A 21140-nucleotide genomic window follows, 5' to 3' on the forward strand; every position below is an offset into this window, starting at 1 on the left:
ACTACGCAACGTAAACGCCCGCCAAAAATCCTACACCAAAAACTTTCAGCAATACGCGAGGTAAAAGCCTTCCAAAATTTCTACGCAAAAACCTTCGGCACACACACTTCCGCTAGCCTTTCTACCCTTAACTCGGTTTAAAACTACTGCCCGAAAGCATGTACAAGCGCAAAAACCAAAAGGCACTTAGCTTCAGACGTAGTCGCTGGAGCTCCGAAAAAAAGCGTCCGCCTCCGACGGTGTCACGAGCTGTTGCTCGCAGCGCCACCGCGGTGGTCATTCATCAGCAGCCCCCGCCGCAGCCGGCGGACGGCAGACTAGCAAGTATTTCTAGGGACCCTAACCTAGGTATTCTTCAGCAGCCGTGGGGAAAGATGGCGGAGCCTCGCGGGTTCAGCTCGGTTTTTACGCCCCGCGGCTGAGTGGTTTGGTGTTGTTTTCCTGCGGACCGAACGGCCCTCGGTGGTTTGAAAGTCGCGCCTGGAACATTCGTCATTGCAGCTCTGCTACAAGTCCAAGTTTCTCCACGGAACGCGAAAACGCTGCCTCAGCCTTGTAAGTAGTTTTTTATGCATGTAGTTTGCTGTGCGATCGCATGCCATTTAGGGTTCGACGTTCGAGGCCGCTGGTGTGAACTTTCAATGGACACCAGCGCTCCGAAATGATTTCGCGGTAATACGTGTGGCGACCGTTGTAAACTACTATTATGGCACCCTTCCCCTCCGCCGTGGCACTGAATGCCTCATAGAATGCAGTGAATACACTTGAGGAAGACCGCTCCATCGTATTCGTCGTAGAGTAGGTAGCTGGAAAATATTGCTCTGCGACCGTAATGCCAACGTCGTAAGCCGCCTACGGTTGCCGCTCTCGAAGTGTGCCTTGTGGTAACAGGCGTCTGTTTCTATTTTCTATTCACTTCGGGCAAAATTTCCGGCATTGTCGTGAACCTTGTGTTAGGGGCGAGTAGCCGTGAGCGTCGTCATGGATCCTGCCAACCGTCTTATTCGCCGGGAAAGGGCCATGAACCGCGAGCACTCGGACGCACGGAAGCTGCGCGGAGATTCGCTCGCGTGCGCGTATTCGAGACCTGAAGGTCAGGCAGTATGTGTGATATACTTAATCTTATCATACGCCAAACTTACGGTCGATAAAAGCGGGCAATGCAACCCGAACACATAGAGCACGAAGTTTTGTGCCACTATGGAACATTCGTGTTGTTGAATTGGGATGTGGAAACGCCTGTAATTGTGTGGGCACCGCGCATGCACGCGCTCGCGCGTTTGTGTGTGTGTGTGTGAAAATATAGTAGGGCTCAAATTTACCTAAGCACTTCAGAGCCTGCGAAGCGTATCGTCCGCAGCTGAACGAGTAAGCCCGTTTCACATGCTGCGACTGGACCGAAAATATCCGGTGTAGTCGATGAGGCCGCAGTGCGATTTTCGGTCACTTCTTTCACATGCGACACCGACACAACGAATTCGGTCAGAGGAATAGGCGAGGTTCCTTGATGTTTGCATACACAACCCATTATTAAACGCGACAGAAACATCACACAGAATGTGTTGATGATTTTATGACCAGCGTATTTTTAGATGCGAGGCATTATTCCGTATGTTTTGATTAGAATAAACACTTTTGTTTCCACCGCGGTAACAGTACCCACGTGACCGCACGTTGCACGCCGTCTCGGCGCTCCCCAATGGTCAATCGCAGAGCGAACACACCGACGCTGCGACTGAATTCCAACCGGACGGAACTCTATCGCAAGCCGTCTGCGACTAGACCGACGGCCCTCCCCAGTCGCATACCGACAGAATTCGCAGTGTCGCAGGCGAAAATCGCATGCATGTGAAACGATGAATTCAGTCGGTGCCGTCGGCACCAGCGCCCTAGCGTCGGTGCGGCCTTTCAGTGGCCGAAAATTCTTCGGCTGCAATAAATGTCAAACATCGTGGCAGGTGTTGATTTCGTAATCATGGGTAATAATATTGAGTTGTGATGTATTATTAAGTTCAATAAAACGTTTTCGAGATTTTCCTGTCATGTCGCTGAGCTCCTATTGGCCATCGCTGCGACCGCACCGACGCTGCGACAATGCGACCAACTTGTTGAAAGTCTGTCGCAGTGGCCCTGCGACGAGAACGACGCGCATTTCTGTCGCACAGCGGCAGAAATCGCACTGCGCTGCGGCAACAATCGCATCATGTGAAACGGCCTTAAAAGATTCTGGGTAAGAGCCGTGCAATCGGGAAGCTGCTGGAAACTTACTTCACAAGGAAAAAATTGGACGGATCAGACAGTCTGATGCAAGCAACGTGTGGGAGCAGTGATGATCTTCAATGGAGAATGCAACTGGGATTAACTGGTTTTTAGGTTTCAATAGGGATCAATTGGAGGCCAACTGTTATCAACTGGCCCCATTGAGCAAGAAAATGGTCCCAGTTGGGGCCCCAATGGGACCAATTGGTTCCAGATGGATACCAACAGGTATCAAGTGGGAATCCAGTGGCCTCATTGAGCAAGCAAATGGTCTCAGTTGGGCCCAAATGGGAATAAACTGGCCCTATTGGCAGGCAAAGTGAGGCCAACTGTCCCTGCTGGAAACAGTGTGAGGCAGTTCACAGGCCAAATGAAAACCACAAGTCGTAAATGAGCAGCTATTTCAGCTGGAGCCCAAAGAAACTATCCACACCGTAATGTCACCTTACTAATATAGCAAATGGTGACATCAATGAATGGGTGAAAAATATATCAAAGGCTGTTTTAGGGATGAGACATCGATTTTTATTGAGAGCATCAAGTTCACTGCTGTTGAGTGCATGCTCGTACTAAGACAGATCACACACTTCAAGTATACTACTTTGGCGGGCACTTTTAAAAAGAACAGCTGCTATCCCTATATATCTGGCAAGAGAAAAAAACAGCACTGCAGAGAGATGATTTAATAGCCGCTGGCATAGCGTGAGCGCTCCGTCCCACGCCACAACATGGTTTATCCTGAAAGCACTGGCTCATATATGTGAGACAAAAACATGCAAAAGTTGGCAAAATGCCAAATGCAAAAGTTTTCTAAACTAGACTGGAGGCAGTACAGAGAGTTCCAAAAAAGAAAATGATGTAGGCTACATCGATAGAGTGGCAAGTAATAAAGGACTTGAGCGACCTCACGGATTTAACTGGGCAGGGAATGTAATGTGCATAGTATAGGGAGTTGTGTGGAGCAACAATCTCTGGAACTTTACTGATAGAGTGGGTGTGTCTAACATAAGACATGGGTCGTTAGAAATGACAGAGGCCATTGGCCCATCGCTCAAACTTGGCATATTCTTGGAAAGCCGTGCGTTTAGCGTCACGATGGTCAAGACCCCACAAAGCGTTCCCCCAAAGCTGAAGCTGGCCCTCTGCGGTGGCTCAGTAGTTAGGGCGCTTGCCTACTGAGCCAGAGTACCCAGGTTTGAACCCCGCCGCGGAGGCCACATTTAAGTGGATGCTAAATGCAAAAGGCACCCGTGTGTTGTGCGATGTCAGTGCACATTCAAGATCCCCAGGTGGTCGAAATTATTCCAGAGCCCTCCACTATGGCACCTCTTTCACTCCCTGCTTTATTCCTTCACCCGAGCCCACTGACATGTAAGACAGTTACCGCACCATTTCCTTTCTTCAAGAACCAATTTTAATTCATGCCTACTAACAAGAGTGGCTTAAAGAATCATGACACTAAGAGGATAAAGTGAAATCAAGAAGAAAAAATATCCATGGGCAGAACATGTAATGCAAATGGTAACAAAGTGGATTCCAAGAGAGAGCATACATAGCAGGAGCAGCAGAGGGTCAGGTCAGCAGATGAAAAAAGGAAATTTGTGATAGTACTTTGTTGTGGATTGCACAGAACAAGGTCAGCTGAAAGCCAACAGGACAGGGCTGTCCTGCAATGGGTGCCATTAGGCTGACAATAATTATGAAGAGCCAAACAACATTAACAATGCATATGCACATACAATATATGCCAGTACAAAGCCACTAATAAGTTGCCGACAAAACCCTTTGCGCTACTTTTGCAAAGCAGATTGTTACCTAAATGTAAAAGCACACAAGGAACAGTTCCTGGAACTATTTCAACTAAAGCCTTATGCAGCTCCAACTGTGCTCTTACAATGTGAGCTGTCTTAAGCTTGTTTAGTGGAATACTTTTACAAACAGCAGAAACCCTCATCTTATCCAGAGTATCATTAAAAGCAACTATATGCTCAATTTTGACAAATGATTCTGCCGAGGCCACCGTAGCTGTGGAGTCTGTTTTGTTTGGCCTGCAGTGCTGCTCACTATGGAGCTTGTGTCCACAGACAATGACTTGGTTATGTACTACAACTGGTCCATTTATAATGCTGCTAACATTATGTTGGACAATGCAAGCAATGGCCCAAGCACTTCACGTGAATTGCCCTGTGGCAGCACTGCATCCTTGCAACTCAATTTTGGAACTTTTGACAAAAAGTTCCGAGTCTGCACAGTGGCCAGTGCCATCAGGATTTTGCTGTTGCTGATCATCAGTAAGCGTTCCACAATTTGCAGAGGAACACGCTTGGCTGATGTCACCAGCTCCTTCAAACAGCCAATCTTTGCCTCATACGCAAAGCAGGAATGTGGCCACAACGGTCCTTGAAGCATTACACTCTTGGGCAAGTGCATAATCTAATGCACATTAAATGTCATCTGCCTCTTATTGTACAGGTACTGTGTGTCGACAACAAATTTCACGAGGCAATGAGTACTCTCCGTGACATCTGCTGCAGTCACAGTATCTTTCAGCAAAAGATAGATGCCTTTTACAACAAGTGTGAAGTGCTTCAAGTACACTGGGGGCAGTATTCCTTCAAGGCATGGCATAGCAAAGTATAAAAGCCACAGCTGCCACTCCTTGGCTTTTCAAAATTTTCTAACCAGCAGGGAACGCTGAATTCGGGATGAGCACATTGGTGGCCTCAGCATTAGTAAGCGACTAACAACTCTAGCACTTGTGGAGAGCCAATATAATAGGTCTCATGCACTTTTGTCAGCCAGAGCTCAGTAAACTGACGAGCTACCCCAAGCAATACACAATGCATGTAATCTGGCGTAAATGCCCAGATTACATCAAAGCGCTTTAGGTTCATCAGGAGTGATGGCCCCGTCACTCCGGCGATAACTTGTGGATGCTGCAGCATCAGCCATTTGTTGCTCACACTGCTGGTTCTTTCTTGTACAGCAACACCAACAGGGTACTTTATGGTTCCTGCATAGCCAAAAATATCAACTGTGAGGGGACAATATGATATATATGCTATAGTACAATAGTACTTTTAAAAAAAGGCAGTTAAAAACAGTGGGCCACAGTCCACAGCATCCTGTATTACTCCGCTGGCCATTTGCAACAGCAAACAAAATCTTTTTTTTAAAGTTTGATTATGTTAAACAAGCCAGCATCAAAATTCAAGACCTTATTTTTTTCTTGTGATAAGCTTCTTGTTTACGTAACAAGAAAGGTTTGAGCAGCGGACTATATTTTCGTCACGGAAGAGTTCTGTGCGGCGGCCCTGAATGTGCGCGGAGCTTCACAGCAGACTTAAGTTGTATCTGACTATAATACTATGACCATCATTAACAACTGGTGGACATTAAATAATCGCTGGCAACGTTAAACAAACAGTGCTTTTATACAGAATGCTGATTATTTATACTGCTATGGATTCCAAGTGGTCAATAAAGTTAAGGACATCAAAATGCCATGTCATATCTAAACTATAATTGAAGCCTTCTAAGCAACACAAGCAGTAGAATAAAGGAAAAATAGCAAGTATTCATGTAGGCACATCAGCTTTTGCCTACCATCAACGGTCTCTCCTTGGTGAAGACACCAACTGCAGCCGTGATGGCCATTTAACTGTACCATGTCGTGTAACAGTGCCCTTGCAGGCGAATCTGCACAGCAGCCCAAGCAATACACCTACAATGACAAAACGCAAACTAGAATTAGAACAATTATTACAGCATCACACTATACTTTCTTAATCATATTGCTCGTAAAATACACAAATTTTTGCAGGCAAAGAACACAAATCACAGAATGGTTGTGTTATAGACATCTAGTTAATTACCTTTTAGTGGATGGTTCGCGGCCCAGCTTTCCAAGTGACTCCCTTCTCTCCAAGTTCATTCATTTCTTTCCCAAATGACTGCAAAAGCAGTCATGTCGGCATGACTTTGGTCATACCACAAAGCTGGTATTAGTATGTTTCTGCAGCGCAAGTGTGGTGACAGCTCATTGAAGGTGACCCGAATCGGCCAGATTGAATACTTGAACGATTTGAAGATCGGCGTTCCATCGACATTGAGCATGAATGCGAGGTCATATCTTAAAAGATTGGCACGGTCTTTTTTATACAAGTGGCCATCTGTAAGGTCACTCATGCATTCCGCTCTATTTTCTACAATACCTTCAAGCCGGCCTAAGAGGGCATCTGACAATGCTTTATCAGTCAGTAGGGAGATCAGCTGCAACACCAGCAGCAGCGTTAAGAAGAAATGACCGTCTTGGTGTAGCTTCCTGCCATTGTAGTCTTCCCATACACTGTGCAGCATCCTTGCACGCTGTTTCTTTCTGCGAGGTTTCCCGATGTTTCGGCTAATGACATCATACTCGGCACAGTAAAAATGAAATCGTGCGGCCTGGACCCCAGCACCGACCGACTTTTTAAACAGAAACAGGAAGGTACTGGCGGTCAAGGGCTTGTGCGATTAGTTTCTGCAGTGCTCTGACACCTTTCCAGGGCAGCCCAAACTCAGTTGCAAAATTGAGCGTTAGTGCCAGCAGATTGTGTGGAAAAATTGCCGCATTTGCACAAGAATTGCCTTCATCAGTTGGCGAAGCTCCATCAGAATTGCGGCCACAGGATTGAGCAGGCCCCTAGTCTGTCTCAGCAGCACTGTCGGGCACTGTTGCAGAGGGTGAAGACTGGCGTCGGAGCTGTGTCTCAAGGGGTAGCGTTGCACTGGGGGGCTCAAGCGGCGGCACGCTGCCTGACTGCTCTAGATATTGGTTGTGTACTGCGCTTACTTCCGCTGGTGGTCCGCTGTCAGCATTTCGTGCACCTGTAGAAACTTCAGGTTCGAACGCGCTTGCTTCCACTAATGGTGTGGTGTCAGCGTTTGCAGAATCTCTCACTTCAGGTTCACACGGCCGATCGTTCATTATGGGGTATTTGGTAGTCTTCGGAATATCTCCGATATCACCACCACATTCAAGATAGCGCTCTCACCGCTTCATCCTCTCACGAAGTTAAAAAGAGATGGAAACGAGCACACAAGAATGTAAATTGCCGCTTTGTGATGATGAGGGATTGAATTGGATTGGATGTGGGGCTCATCCCTTTATAGCGATGACGACATGGCTACCATCATGGCCACCACTGTTTGATGTGGATGTTCTAAAGTGGTGGTGGTACGTGGCTCGGTAGAATATCAAGAGAAGCCTAAAAGGAAATAAAAACAATAAAGATGATTCCATAAATGTTTTGCACTACCATAGTTTCACGAACAGCCGTTGCTGTTTGATGAAAGTCATGCATAATCAAAAAGTCTTAAAAATTTACAAACACTTGGGGAATAATTTTTTAACAATCCTAAGTACATATTTATAATGGTACTTACTAAACTGTAAATTTTTGAAATTACCCATCTGGTACTAATATATCAGTGAAATGGAGAAGAACCTCTGAAGAAAGCACTGAGTGGAGCAATTTTGGCAACCTTGGAACAACAGCACGGTCCTTGCTCTTCCGTGCGGTCTCGCTTGTGTTCTCACGTCTCTGCTACAGCGTAAGTTTTTTTGCGAGTTTCTTGTAATGTGCATGTTAAAATTTTTAGCGCTTTGTAGTACTTATGCCTTTTTTATTTCATTTTTGCATTTCTAGCTGTGGCTTGTACGCGCAGTATGTTTGCACTTGTGCATTTTGTGTATGAAGAGGGCAGTCGCCTTCACGTGGTGCCAGTAAGGGACATCGACGACTTCAGTCACAAAGATGGAAAGGACTTTGACAACAGACTTCTGTACTCTGTGATGTGGCGGGACACGGTGAATGAAGACAACACGGGCACATAAGTGCCAAGGTTCTTATGTTGGACAGTAAGTGGATGCAGTCTTGACGTATGTGTTACAGCAGGCATATGGGTCTATATAACAATAATTTTTCTTGTGTGTCAAGGCACCCGGGAACGTCTCGAAAAGCGCCATGCCATGAAGAGGGTTCATATTCCCAAGCTTTACGCGGAGCAGTTAGAAAACAGCAGTGGGGACGATGAAGGCAAGAGGAAAGGAAAGGTAAGTGATTGTGGTTCCGCGTGCATATGCCTGGCCGGCACTAAGATGCAAGTGAAATCAGTACATCGTAAATTAATATGTTAAGTAGATTTTCCCAGGGATCGCTTATAGAGTGCAACGATCGCTTATAGAGTGCAATGGCTCGATCGGATTGATTCCGCAAAGCCGCTCTCAGATACATAGAGAGTAGCCATAAGTGTTTAGTGCTAGGTTGTAGGACGTCTACAGAGAGGCGCAAAGTCCTGCGATGCAAAAAGTAGCCAGTGCCTCTGGTGGTATGTTTTTGTTTTACTTGATTTACAGTGCTTTTATCTAGGACAAACAAGCTGGTTTTGTTAGTGTAATATAAAACACAAAAACTTGACAAAATGCATTTCTAGTTAATAACCTTATTTGCAGTATATTTACTCTTTGTCCAATCATCAAGCTCGCACAAAGTGATGTCATATCCACTGCTAAAAACCGCCACTGTATGGTGACACCGTCAGCGCCACAAATTTGTTTTTGCGAGCCAATTAAAATATTAAAAACCACATGATACGTGGTACGACCGATGCTAATAGCATCACTATAACTCATTCTATGCAACCAACAGGCAAAACAATGCACTGAAAATGTGTTTCCGGGCCCCTTTAATAATGTAGGCCAGTATATCTTCCTTTCATTGACAAGGAACTTCATTACTTGGATGGACATCTGAAGTTCGGATTGTTCATATGCTTCTGTGTGCTTTCGTTTTGCATATTTCTAACTGTTGACTCTGGTTTCATTTAGTTGCTTTTAGATTCCGGAAAGCTTGTACATTTACTATTTTTTTGGTACTTTGTTGTTGCTCTGCTTTTTAGGACAATTGTAATTTCTATCCTTTATGTCCTGTTGTTTTTGCAAACTGCTGTTTCATCCCCACTGGTTTTGCTGTTCGACCCTGTTTGGCTCAGATCCATTTTAAGCTCTTCATCGTGTTTACTTTTTGTCACTTTGTATATATATATATATATATATATATATATACATATATATATATATATACACACACACACATGGGTTATGGGGTTTATTGTCCCAAAACGGCTCGGGATATAAGAGACGTTGTAGTGGACAGCTCCGGATATTTCAACCACCTGGGGTTCTTTAACGTGCACTGACATCACACAGCATTTCGCCAGCATCAGAGTGCGCCCGTCATGGCTGGTAATGAACCTGCGTCTTTCGGGTCAGCAGCTGAGCACCATAACCACTGAGCCACCATGGCTGTATATGTAAACACCTTATTTTCGACCTTGTTTTCATTTTATCACCATGCTTATTTTCAAACTCATTTCATTGTTCTCTTTTTGCTTTTTTGTCTTCTGTTGTTATTCTGTCATCCACACTTTGTGGTCTTCACCGTATGGGTAGTTTAATATTGAACAAAACTGTCATCATCAGCCACTTTTTCTATCAATGTTGTACAGGTTGTCTCCCAAATGCGGCCTCCTAAACATTGTCATGTGAATGAACAAATAAGCTTACTTGGTAGTAGGACCAGTCTAACCCCTTGTTGTTCTTATACCCCAGTGTATTCCACATTGTGCAGTCAGTATGGCGATTGGCCAACTATCCTTAACCAGACTTCTGATCCTGGTTTGCCAAAAGTCTAGTCACCGTCCCCTCTCTGCCGAAAGTTAAAAACACTCGGTATGGTAGGACATGTCTCCTTGTAGATACAGCCTAGCTGCAGGTTGTATAAATTGAGAAAAGATGCAGCACTACAGAAAAATTCCAAGAAACATTTGAGTAGGGACCCCTGCACCTGATTCATCCAGCTTGATCTGATAAAAACCATTTCAGGGTTTTTTAGTTTGTAATGGCCTTTGTTTTGTACAGTGTTTTTATTGCTGGAGCTACTAAGCACAGGTATGTGTTCTTATTTTCCTGCAGCAAAAAAGCCGGATTTCACCTTCACACAAGATGGAATGGTAAGATATTTTCTATATTCCTCAATCAAAACTTGATAGTTTTTCTCTGCTCATAGTATTGAAAAGATTGCATAGAAAGCTGCTTTTCTTAGCCATGGGCTTTGGCAATGGTTTTACACTACTTTGTCATCAGGCCTGTAATATGTATTAGGGTATAGAACTTGTGATTAAGTATGTTTTGCAGGATTTGATAGAAACGCGCGTTGCCTTCATTGAAGCATGCTAACAGAAAGTGGCGCTTGTGACTAATTGCGTTATAAATTCCACACTAACAAACTCTTCTTGCAACACCCCTCCCATGCAGTAATGGTGAGGTTTTAAATTAGTAGACAATTTTTGCTGTTACTTTTTTATTGCAGTTCCATTTGACAGGTTGCATAATAATTTCTAGTGCCCAGGCTGCCAAGATATTGGCAGATAAGAAGGCCACGCTAGTCTGAAAAAATACTGCTCGGGCAGTGTGGACTAACGAAGTCCTTGCCACACGAAGTGTAAGTGGCATGATTGCTCCGAAGAAGCGGGCACTAGGTGAGAAGACTAAGCAGCCCTTAATGCCACAAAAAGTGAACATTGTGACAGGTAGGTCATGTATTGCTGCTTGCTTGTTTGGCTCACAGGCTAAAGGTGACTTTTTTGCAGCCACAATAAAACACTGGGGTGCTACAAAAGGCATCGACATGTCGGACATTGTGTGAAGTGTGCCACGTCTACTGATGGAAAAAATTCAAGACGTGAAGAAAGCCCTGTGGAAGACTGAATACGATAATTCCATGAAGGAATAAAATAACGGGAGTGTAGACACTTGTTTTTAGTTGCATGTTTTCTGGTTTCAAATGATGCGTTAGACATTAGAATACATGAATAACAGCATGGTACTCGCCAACGACCACAAAAAAATTTTTATTTGAATTTTTCATGCTGTTTCAGTTTCCTCAGCTGAATGATGGTTTTGATGTTTATTTGGTGTTTAGGTCACGTGTGGCATGAAAGAACTGCAATGTAACCATTGATATATGTCGTCATTTCATGCTCTTGAAGCGGGCTGGAAGTGTTGTGAATTCATATCAGCAATTATTTTGCAGCTTTTTCATACTTCACGTTACCTAAACACCAACTACTGTCGCAGCCATCATTTGGTTGATGAAACTGAAACGGCATCAAGAAGAAATTTCATTATAGGAGAATACCATGCTGTGATCCATGTATTCTGTTGTAGAACGTATTTGGAAGAAAACACACAACTAAGATTAGGTGTGACAGTCCTTTAAGCAAAATAATTGTTTGAGTTAAGCTCACTACACCTGTCTCTGCTGGCAGTAAAAACTAGTTGCAGCAGGGATCATCTGGGACCATTTGCAATGGGGACCAACTGGGACCAGTTGCAGTGGGGCCCAACAGGGAATTGTTCTATAAACCATTTGAACTGGAACCAGTAGGATTCCCAGTTGGAAAATTTTCACACACACACACACATATCAAGACACGCATGCACAGACGCACAAAAACATGAGCGCGTGCGTGCGCGGTGACAATTACAGGCGCTTCCACATCCAAACTCAACAACACCCACGCGGGACACAGCCGGTGCCGCCGCCAGCGAAACCGCAACCTCACTGAGCAAGTTGTGATAGGTGGTAAGTGTGAATGTTGTGCTCCACCGGCAAAGCGAGAATACGAATGTCAAAGAGAACAGAATCAAAACTATTACAAACTGGATTAGCGCGCTCATGTAGTTCTTTCCTCCATGAGCGACATACTTCCCAAAAAATTTCCTGTGCATGTTTCACTATAGCGTTTTATTTATGCGCATCATTCGACATAAGCTAATTCCGCTTAGCATTCAATACCAAACAGGCCGTCATACTGTAATGGACGAGCGGATATTTTCGCATCATCCCACATGAAATTGGTCACACACACACACACCTGAAACGAGTGCTCTTAGCTCCGTGGCCTGCAGCGCTTTTATTTTGCTTCCATCATCGTCTGGTTGCAATGCGAACTGAAAAAGACCGAACGGGTTGCAGTCGTTGCCCATCGCGACAGTTCCTGACTCGCTTTTTTCTTGCAGTGAGCTAAATTTTATCGCCATCAGAAAAGCTGGAATACACTGGAATCCAATATTCATGCGTGAGCGTATACGGCCCGAAAAGAGGGCGCGAATCGTTTCTCTTTACCGTTACGGTGTACGTCATTCCAAACGAAACAAGTCGTGTCTACAATTAAGAGAATTTTCCAGGCATTTTGTGGTGCGGGACGGCTTGGAATCATGCTTTGTGGGCACAGGCGGGCTACCATCGAGGATCAAGGCCTACTTAATGTGGCCGTTGCAGCAGAAACGCCCAGCATTACGGCTCGTGAGATAACGGGCACTTTTCAGTTGTGCGCTAGCACGTCAACCATTAAGTACCAACTCTAAAGCCCCAACTCGATGGACAATTCTGAGGCGTACACGCGAAGCGCCTACGCGCACGAGCGTCTGGAAAACCGGTCTGTGCATGCGCGAGGCGTGAGTTGGGCGCGAGGAGGGCGCAGATATCTGGCAATGTCAGATATTTGCGCCTCGGCGCGCGCGCGCTTCGGAAGGGGTTTGTTGGTTTCTGACCGATGTGCACCAATGAGAGCGCAGCTCTCCCAACATCCGGTACGGACTTTTTCGCGCCGTTTCCTCGCTTTCGCTTGGTTCAACTATGGCTGCGGCGATGTCTGAGGTTATAAATAACGAACTACTCATTGCTGCTGTAGAGAGGCGGCGCTCACTTTGGCTGGCAAGCGACAGGCTGCATAAAAATAAGAACGTGAAAGCAGCACTTTGGAGAGAAGTGGCGGAGGATGTACTACCGGGAGCACCAGGTAGGCATACTCTTCGCTCATGATGAGCACTTCATGGTTGAAATGTGCTTGAAACTTTTCGCGCTACAATTGTGCAGAAAGCGTGGACCTTGTACAAAAGCGCTGGAAATCGCTGCGCGACAAATTCCGCCGCCTGGATACGGCACGTCAGTTGGGGCGGAAGAGCGGCGCTGGCGCGGACGACATCGAGCCCACGGACTTCGTGTGGGCACATTACGAGCAGCTGTTGTTCCTCAGGGACACGATGGTCACCAGGCCGTAAGTTCATCAATATTTTTATTCCCATAATGAGCTGTTCACTTTAAGGAACACAAGCAGTGCCGTCGTTTGCCGTGGTGGGAACGCTGCATGCGTGAAGCAAGCGCTATTTGACAGGATGCGATTACATCCGAAGCAAACGTGTTTTTGATGCAGGACTTGTTGCAAGAAAATGCGGCATATTCTGTGGCAAAGCTGCAGCTGCGCGTGCTGTTGGCAATTGCTCCAGATCATAAATCCAACGCAAAGTGTGCAAATGCACCCGACACAACCACCCTGTTGCTGCTTGCGCCGCTGAGCAAGCAGAACGCCGAGCCGCCGTCACACTGGCGGGAGCTAACGATAGGTGTATAAAAATCAGGCACTTTAAAAGTACGCAGACTTCATATGCTATCTGAATTGCTCAGTATTGTGTATTCTTAAACAGGCATTTTAAACAAGCGTCTTGTGTTGCTTACTGGGCTTTTCATGCAGCTTGAATGCCACTGACGTCCACACATTAAAAATGAAATCTCGGCATTTATTTCAGCCACGAGAGTGTTCTAAGTTTACAACATAACAGGTGGAATTTTTGCTACTGTTATTGAATTCTTCCTTTCCGTGTTTTTTTATAACATATATGAGGTATTATTTTCATCCCCAGGTGAAAAATCTGTTAATTTGATTGTTTTCTAATGATTTCATCTGGTCCCAGAAGGAAGCCTTCTGGTTTGCTGCTGGTTGAAATAGCCCCTGTAGGGCACCAACTATTTTTTGGCTTTAATCTACTGGTCCCAAAAGGAAGCCTCTCGTTTGCTGCTGGTTGAAATGGTCCCTGCTGGGAGCTTCTGGTTCTGAAGTGAGATCTACTGGCTACTACTGAACTTTTTGTTGTCTGATTTACAACTTTTTTCTGTTGTATATGTTGTAATGGTGTTCCTCAACGCACAAAATTTTTCATCAAAATCTCTTCGAGGTTTTCTGCTATACATTGCAAAAATAGTGCTGAAGTTTAATGAAAAAGCTATGGTTATTAACTAGCTGTTCCCCGCTAACACCTGTGGGATGCCCTTAACGAGGGAGTATATAAGCATGAGCACATAGTAAGTTTCAACCAATGTGACTAAGTTATGTGTATTGCCGCGCTTTGTTGTTGGCCTTGTTGGCACTCAATTGTTATGATTAAAGCTGCGTGTTCTCGCTATAGGCAGATCTGCGTGGTCCTGCAGGGCAACACATTTTAGTGTAGGTTGCTTCTGTTGTCCTGAATTTTTGGTATGTGTTTATTGTCATTGAACAACTCTTTAAAACATTTTGTAACTTGTCAGAAAGGAATGAAATCTAAGGACATAATACACGGATGGTTTATCCAAGTAAATGTTCGCGCTATCAGCAGTTACTGGTTCCAGCAGCTACAGGGAATGGACCAATAAACCATTTGAACTGGGACAATAAAGAATCCCATTTGGACATTTTCACCACAGTCCTATCTCACACTTGTAGATGCTTGTAAAGACATACCTGCAGCTCATGCTATTCTAGTTGAAAGGATACCCTGTTGCTCAGATTCCAGTTCATGATCAGGAATGCCAGGTGGTGGAAATAAATGCACAGATTTCATTTTTTATATGTAGCTATTATGTGGTTGTGCGAATTAACATGCCAACCAGTTCTATTGAAACTGTTCCCTCGCCATGAAATGCACGTGGCAGGCCGTGTGGATACGTTCAGCCAAACAGAAGTGCTGAAAATATGTTTGAGGACATATCAGCTCCATTATTAATGAAGAAAATGTGACAATTGGGAATCCACAACACTTTTGTGATGCAATGATCACAGCTTGACTCTTGGCTGCTTAAGCAGTAAGTGTAGATCATCTTCAAAATATCACAAAGCAGCATGACCAGAAATAAGATCAACACCTTCAGCCTTACTTGCCTGTACACTTCAAATCCAAAGCCCTCGCAGTGAAATACTGTTAAAATGAAGAACTAGCATATGAGTTAAGACAAAGAAACACAGCAAATGGCACTGTAACATACAAAATATATTGCACATTGAAAGAAAATAACACCGCTTTGCACTGACTGGAAGCATTTAACACATCTAATATGCGACTCCAACACAAATGCTCAACATACCGTGTGCACCCAAAAGGCCTCATGAAGGTTCCATGTTTATGCATATTCATGTAGGAAAATTGGATGCTTTATGTGTACAAAAGGAACACCACTGTTTGCAATGTGCTTTGTGCATTGCAGATAAAATGTGTTTTTTTATCATGTGCACTGTCACAGCTAAGATCTACGCGAGATTCCGTGGCACCAAACAAGAGACCAAGGCACAAGTGCTCTTTACTTCCTTGTTTCGCGCTATGGAACGGCACGTGAATTACCCACTAGCCTGAACCCTCACACTTCTAAGCTAAGGATCATAGGCAATGTTACCAGTGGTTCATCATTATTCACTCAAACACTCACTGCTTAATCAGTCAGACAGGAGTGCCATGTTAAAGTGCAGATTTCCTGCAGCTATACAGATACTGTATAGACAAGCCAAGGAGCTGCATAATATGCTTAATGTGTAAGACAACTACTAAGTGCAATCAATGAACCTGCATATTTTATTTTTCATACAATGTGCACCAACTCCACACATATAGTTCTTTGGGTCACCACTATGCATATGTAACTCGCATGTATCAGATTTTGTTTCATATAACTTCCAGTTGACAGGAACGTCTTCCTGCAACAAAGCAGTTGAAAAATGGCAGCACTTGTTGCATTAACTGCACACCAAAACCTCGGAGGGTAGCACAAACACTGTGTCACCTTTATACTACTATTATGGTAGTCTTCATGAAGAGGTCAGTAGTAGTAGCATAGCAAAAGCAGCCAAAAGATGAAGTGGTGCAGTGCACGAAACAAAAAATTTGGGCACATAAGTAGGCAAATGGCTTAGAGCAGTTTAAAAATTTCACAATAATGTATACAGGACTTTACAAGATAAAAATGCAAAAAAGCTAGGATATACAAGACAGTATGCTCAAAAAATGGTATGCAAGACACACGAGGGAACAGCATATGAGGATGCCACAGTATGTACAGCTGTCATGAGCCAGAATAGGGTCAGTCCGTTCTGCAGATATCATTGCATGACTTCAAAATGATGAATGAATGTAAAAACGTGTATCGAGACATTCTTGCAAAAAGTGACTTGAAACACGCAACTTCATGGTGCATATACATGTACACTCTCATATACAGGACGTCAGGAAACTACAGGCAGCAATTAAGGGAGCCAGGTCCAAACAGAGTGCCAGGGGCAAGCAGTACGCCGGCGTACCAGCACAACAGTGCCCCAGAGCCATCAGAGACCATCATTGAGTTGGAGGAGTGGCGCCTGGACTGCGCATCGCAGGCGTCACTCGTGCACGAGGTGGTGACTGACGAGCCACTGCCATCACGCCACGAGTCGCTGCCGTCACGCCACGAGTCACCTGCGTTGAGCCAGTCGGTGCCATTCCTCCAGGCACCTGTTGGCTTGCTGGAACAAGAGGCATCAGTGCTGCAGTCATCAGCGCCTAGACAGAACAAGCGAAAGAGGAGAAGAGAATGTGCTGATGATGCTCTGGCTGAACACGTCGGAAAACTCACAGATGCTTTGCAGACCTGTGACGGACATGACGAGTACGACCAATTTTGTCTTTCAATGGCCAAAATGATGAAGCGCGTGAACAAGAATCAGCAGATTGACCTGCGTGTCAAGCTGCTACAAGTTTTTAATGAATTTACTTTTGAATGAAGTTGCACTGTTTGGCATCTTTCTTCTGGCTCTAGAATATGCTTAAAATGTGACACCAAAATAGTAACATTTATGCCACAGTGTGAAATTACGATGTGCGAGATATTTTGGTCACGAACATATGCTTGGTTATGTGCCTGACACAGGCTATGGGATTCACGAGTATAGACAATTCCTTTACCCCAAAGAAAGAACAGAGGCCGTGCTTTTGATTGCGTAAGCACATTATGCGTAAAGAGGCGTCAATCTGTTGCGCAAGCCTCACAAAATTGCCGATGTGCACAAATTTCACTCTCGACGCTGTGAATCTAGCACTTACCAAGGTTGTGCGTTTTATCTGAGACGCAGCGCCATTGCCCAAATACATATTTTGACAGTAGCCCCACTCTTGTTTGCCGTGAGCGTTCATTATACCAGTGGCTGTTATAAGCAGGCCTGACTGTACTTGTTTTTGGTCAGTGCAGTGCTGTCATGTGTTCGTTCCTGAATACATAGGGCCGCAAACAGCTTCATGCATGGCCAAAGCTAACATAGTAAGAAGTTCCTATGCATCTCTTAAACACTAGAGTACCTTACCTTCACTGTCTAGGATGACACTGCTGGTCTTGCACCCTGCTCAACTGACTCCTTTGATATTCCTGGCTGCTGCCACTTCCAGGGAACTTCACCAGCCTTGCTGCAGAAGTACGCAGCAAACTGCTCCCTGGCCGCAGCAGCATCAGTGTGGTGGTTTTGTGCACGTTGCAGAGCCAGTGGGAAGTACTGACGCTCCACACAGCTCTCCCCCAACACCCATTGCTTGCCTCGCCGCCAGTACCCTTCCACAACATTCCCAGACATGTCTTCCCTGTCTGTCAAAGTCTGCGGATTTCGGATAGTCAGGAAGTTGTGGAGAATGCAGGTAGCCTTGACAATGTAGTCCACATTACTCGGGTGCAGAGGGATAGTGCGCAGTAGAATGCGCCACCTGGCCGCTGTAATTCCGAAGGCGTTCTCAGCACAGCGTCTGGGGAAAAAAAACGATATCAACGAACAAAGGTTGTGGCATATCCAGTGCACTTTTTAACGAAGACATGCATGGGGATATAGATACAATGGAATTCAATTTGTCCAGACCTGCTTGCTTTGAGCTTTCCATTTATTCAAGCTGACATTTCCGTGTTGTGAATATAAAGTGTATTGAGAAAGCTTGCATTAATTCAATGTCAGTATAATTACAACATTTCTTGCAGTTATTTTCACATTCTCTGTTTTGAATTAAGCCTGTATTCTACCACCTTCTTGCACCGACAACTTGACAACCGTGATTAAATAATGCCACATCATACTGTGCTCTGCTTAACCGGTAGTTGAAGATCCTCCTCTGATTGTCTAGCTGCCTAGATGGATAAGGATGCATAAAGTCAACCCAAAGCTGGAAGGCTTCGTCGCCCACAAAAGCGAAAGGCGTAGTCTATTGCGTCCGAGGCAATCTTCCAATTCTTGGAATGTCCAGGCGTCCCTCACTAAGGTCACACCCGAAGTCACTTTTTTTTTTTCAGTGTGCCACCATCACTAAGCCAGCCTTCAGCACCGACATCCACAAGGATATACTTGCATTCAATGTCGACGACAGCCATGAGCACAACAGAGTATGCGCCCTGAAATGAAAAGCGTAGCAGACAATTAGAACAGGTGGCAGCACGCCTAGTCTGAAATGTTCAGTGTGACAATGACAAGGCATGACTGCATGCTATACAGCATGGTACAGTAAAATCTCATTATAAGAGGCACTGTTATAAGAGACATGCGAGAATGGTTTGGTTGGTTCCCCTGCTTGCCATGTTAACAACTTTGCACACAAGAGACACCCGGTTACTGTATGGCATTTCACAAATAGCAGGCAATCCTGTGAAACCTATGGAAAAAGTGCGTCCATCGCGAAACCATATTAGATGCTGTTGGGCACTCAAGTGTTCGTGCTCTCTAGCATTACTGTAATGTTCACTGAATGTGAACTACTTTTAGGGCACGGACAGCCTGTACGAACAGGCACGCTAGCTTTGGCAGCATTACCTGCTGTGTATGAAATGGAGTATAAAGAGCTCAAGTATGACTTGTCCAATTATGTGTTGCTCCAAATGTGTATACAAGAATCATGTAGTCAATGCCAGTTCATTTAGACATGACATTTCATAACATATCTAAATGGAAGTAGTGTACAGAGCATGCACAATTTTACCTTGTAGTTGTAGAACTTGCTCCCAGGGTTTGGAGGGCAGACGATGGCCACGTGCTTGCTGTCAACCGCTCCCAAGCAGTTCGGAAACTGCCATCGCTGGGCAAAAACCCTGGCAATTCCTTCCCACTGCACCTTTGGAGGTGTCTGGAAGCAGTCAGCAGCACTTTGAGTGAGATAGACAGCGGCAACCTTGCAAAATGTTACATAACCAAAAGCCAACATCCAATGACAGACATGTGCAATACGATTTTTTTTTTGCAATATTTCCCCTGTTAAGTTCCTTTCAGTGCAAGAGCACTACTTCACAACGAATCCTAAAAATCCCGAGGGGACTATGAAGCCTGCTGAAAAGCAGCTATAAGCTCACAACATGAAAAACTGCCACATGAAAGGGTACACCTCTGAGAGATAGTCAACGCCAACTCTCATAGCAGAGTGGAATATTGCAAAGGCCTACTTCACCTGCATGAAATGATCTTTCAGTCTTTCCCAAATGGCCCAACATGTTTCGTGGATGCACCACCGTGCTGTCTCGATGCCCACGCGGAATGCAAGAGCAACATTGCAAATATCTTGCCCTGAAGCCAGGTAGCTTGAAAACAGAGCAAAAGGATCAACACATGACGTAACCTTGCCTTGCGCCTCCATTTTTCATGTATTTTTTATTATTCTGCCAGCGTCTCAATTTTATATGCAGCTTTTGTAGAGGTATGGCAGGGAAAGTCATTTAATGATGTGAAGCTCCTAGATTCTAGCAATGCTAGATTACAGGTTTAGCACCTCCATGCATTCAAATTTTGCCCGTGTCTCATTTGTTCTACTGCACTGCTTCTGTTACCTTACCGTTTATCTGTAGTGACACTCTGCACTAGCTTTATTTTGTTCCTTTTCAGTTCACTTTCGTCAAATTCGGACTGTCCTTGGCTGCATTTGCTTGCTTTCTTTTCTTTTTAAGTCCTCGGGTGCTACAACCCGGCCTTCCTGTGCCATGCACCTGCATTGCTAGAGGTTTCCTACTCTTTTGGCCACGTCTTAACCATTTTGTTTTTGTTCTGGTTTCTCCAGTTGGGACTTATTGCTTTTATCTGACTTCTTTTTTTTTCTTTGCATTTTTCAGAATGTTTTTGAGCATTTAGCACTGTTTCGTTTGCCTTAATTGGTTTCAGCTCTGTAAGCAACAGCTGCTCCGGTCTCTCTCGCCCTTTCATTTTTTATTTTTTGAGAGGACCATTACAAGGCTTAAAGGGTAGCATGTGCATTTTGCCAAACTATCACACAACTATGTGTCGAAATGCTTCTCAGAATGTAGAACTCAAGCTTTACAAACCTCAATGCTATTGCCTGTCGCTCGCCTGGCTCCAGAGGCTCTCACAACATGCTGCCGTGTGAGGTCTGGCAAAACAAATTCCAGCACTTCGTCAAACAGCACTGGAGTCATCCGGAAAAACTTTCGGAAAAGTTCACGGTCACCTTCACGCATGCGACGCATCTGTAGAGGGAAAATATGTGGTTTGTTATGCCAACAGGTAAAAACCAGACAGCATGACTGCAATGCACTGTGATGCGCTATTACAGCACAACTATTGTGGGCAGTTTCTGTGACTGAATGAAGCAGCCTTGTTGTGTACAGTGTCTGTGAAAAGTCTTCAGGGTCAAAGATTTTCATTTCAGCCGCAAAGTGGAGATATCACGATGCTATTAAAGTCCAAAG

At 44.7% G+C, this 21140-nt stretch overlaps 1 protein-coding gene and 1 long non-coding RNA gene across 3 annotated transcripts in view; both read left to right on the top strand.

The window, feature by feature from the left end:
• The first annotated feature begins 352 nt into the window (after positions 1-352).
• Positions 353-21140, top strand: part of LOC144099138 (uncharacterized) — a 55185-nt gene continuing 34397 nt past the window's right edge. The window contains exon 1 of one of the 2 annotated variants that reach the window (XM_077632239.1): positions 353-555. The gene's annotated coding sequence lies outside the window, so the exon portion shown is untranslated. The remainder of the gene's footprint in view (positions 556-21140) is intronic. The other variant, XM_077632238.1, reaches the window with a different exon arrangement.
• On the top strand, positions 8152-11195 carry LOC144099139 (uncharacterized). Its single transcript, XR_013307321.1, has 4 exons — positions 8152-8356; positions 10277-10314; positions 10706-10893; positions 10954-11195. It is a non-coding gene; the product is annotated as an uncharacterized LOC144099139 (long non-coding RNA).

Source organism: Amblyomma americanum, chromosome 7, assembly GCF_052857255.1.
Source record: "Amblyomma americanum isolate KBUSLIRL-KWMA chromosome 7, ASM5285725v1, whole genome shotgun sequence".
Classification (NCBI taxonomy): Eukaryota; Metazoa; Arthropoda; class Arachnida; order Ixodida; family Ixodidae; genus Amblyomma; species Amblyomma americanum.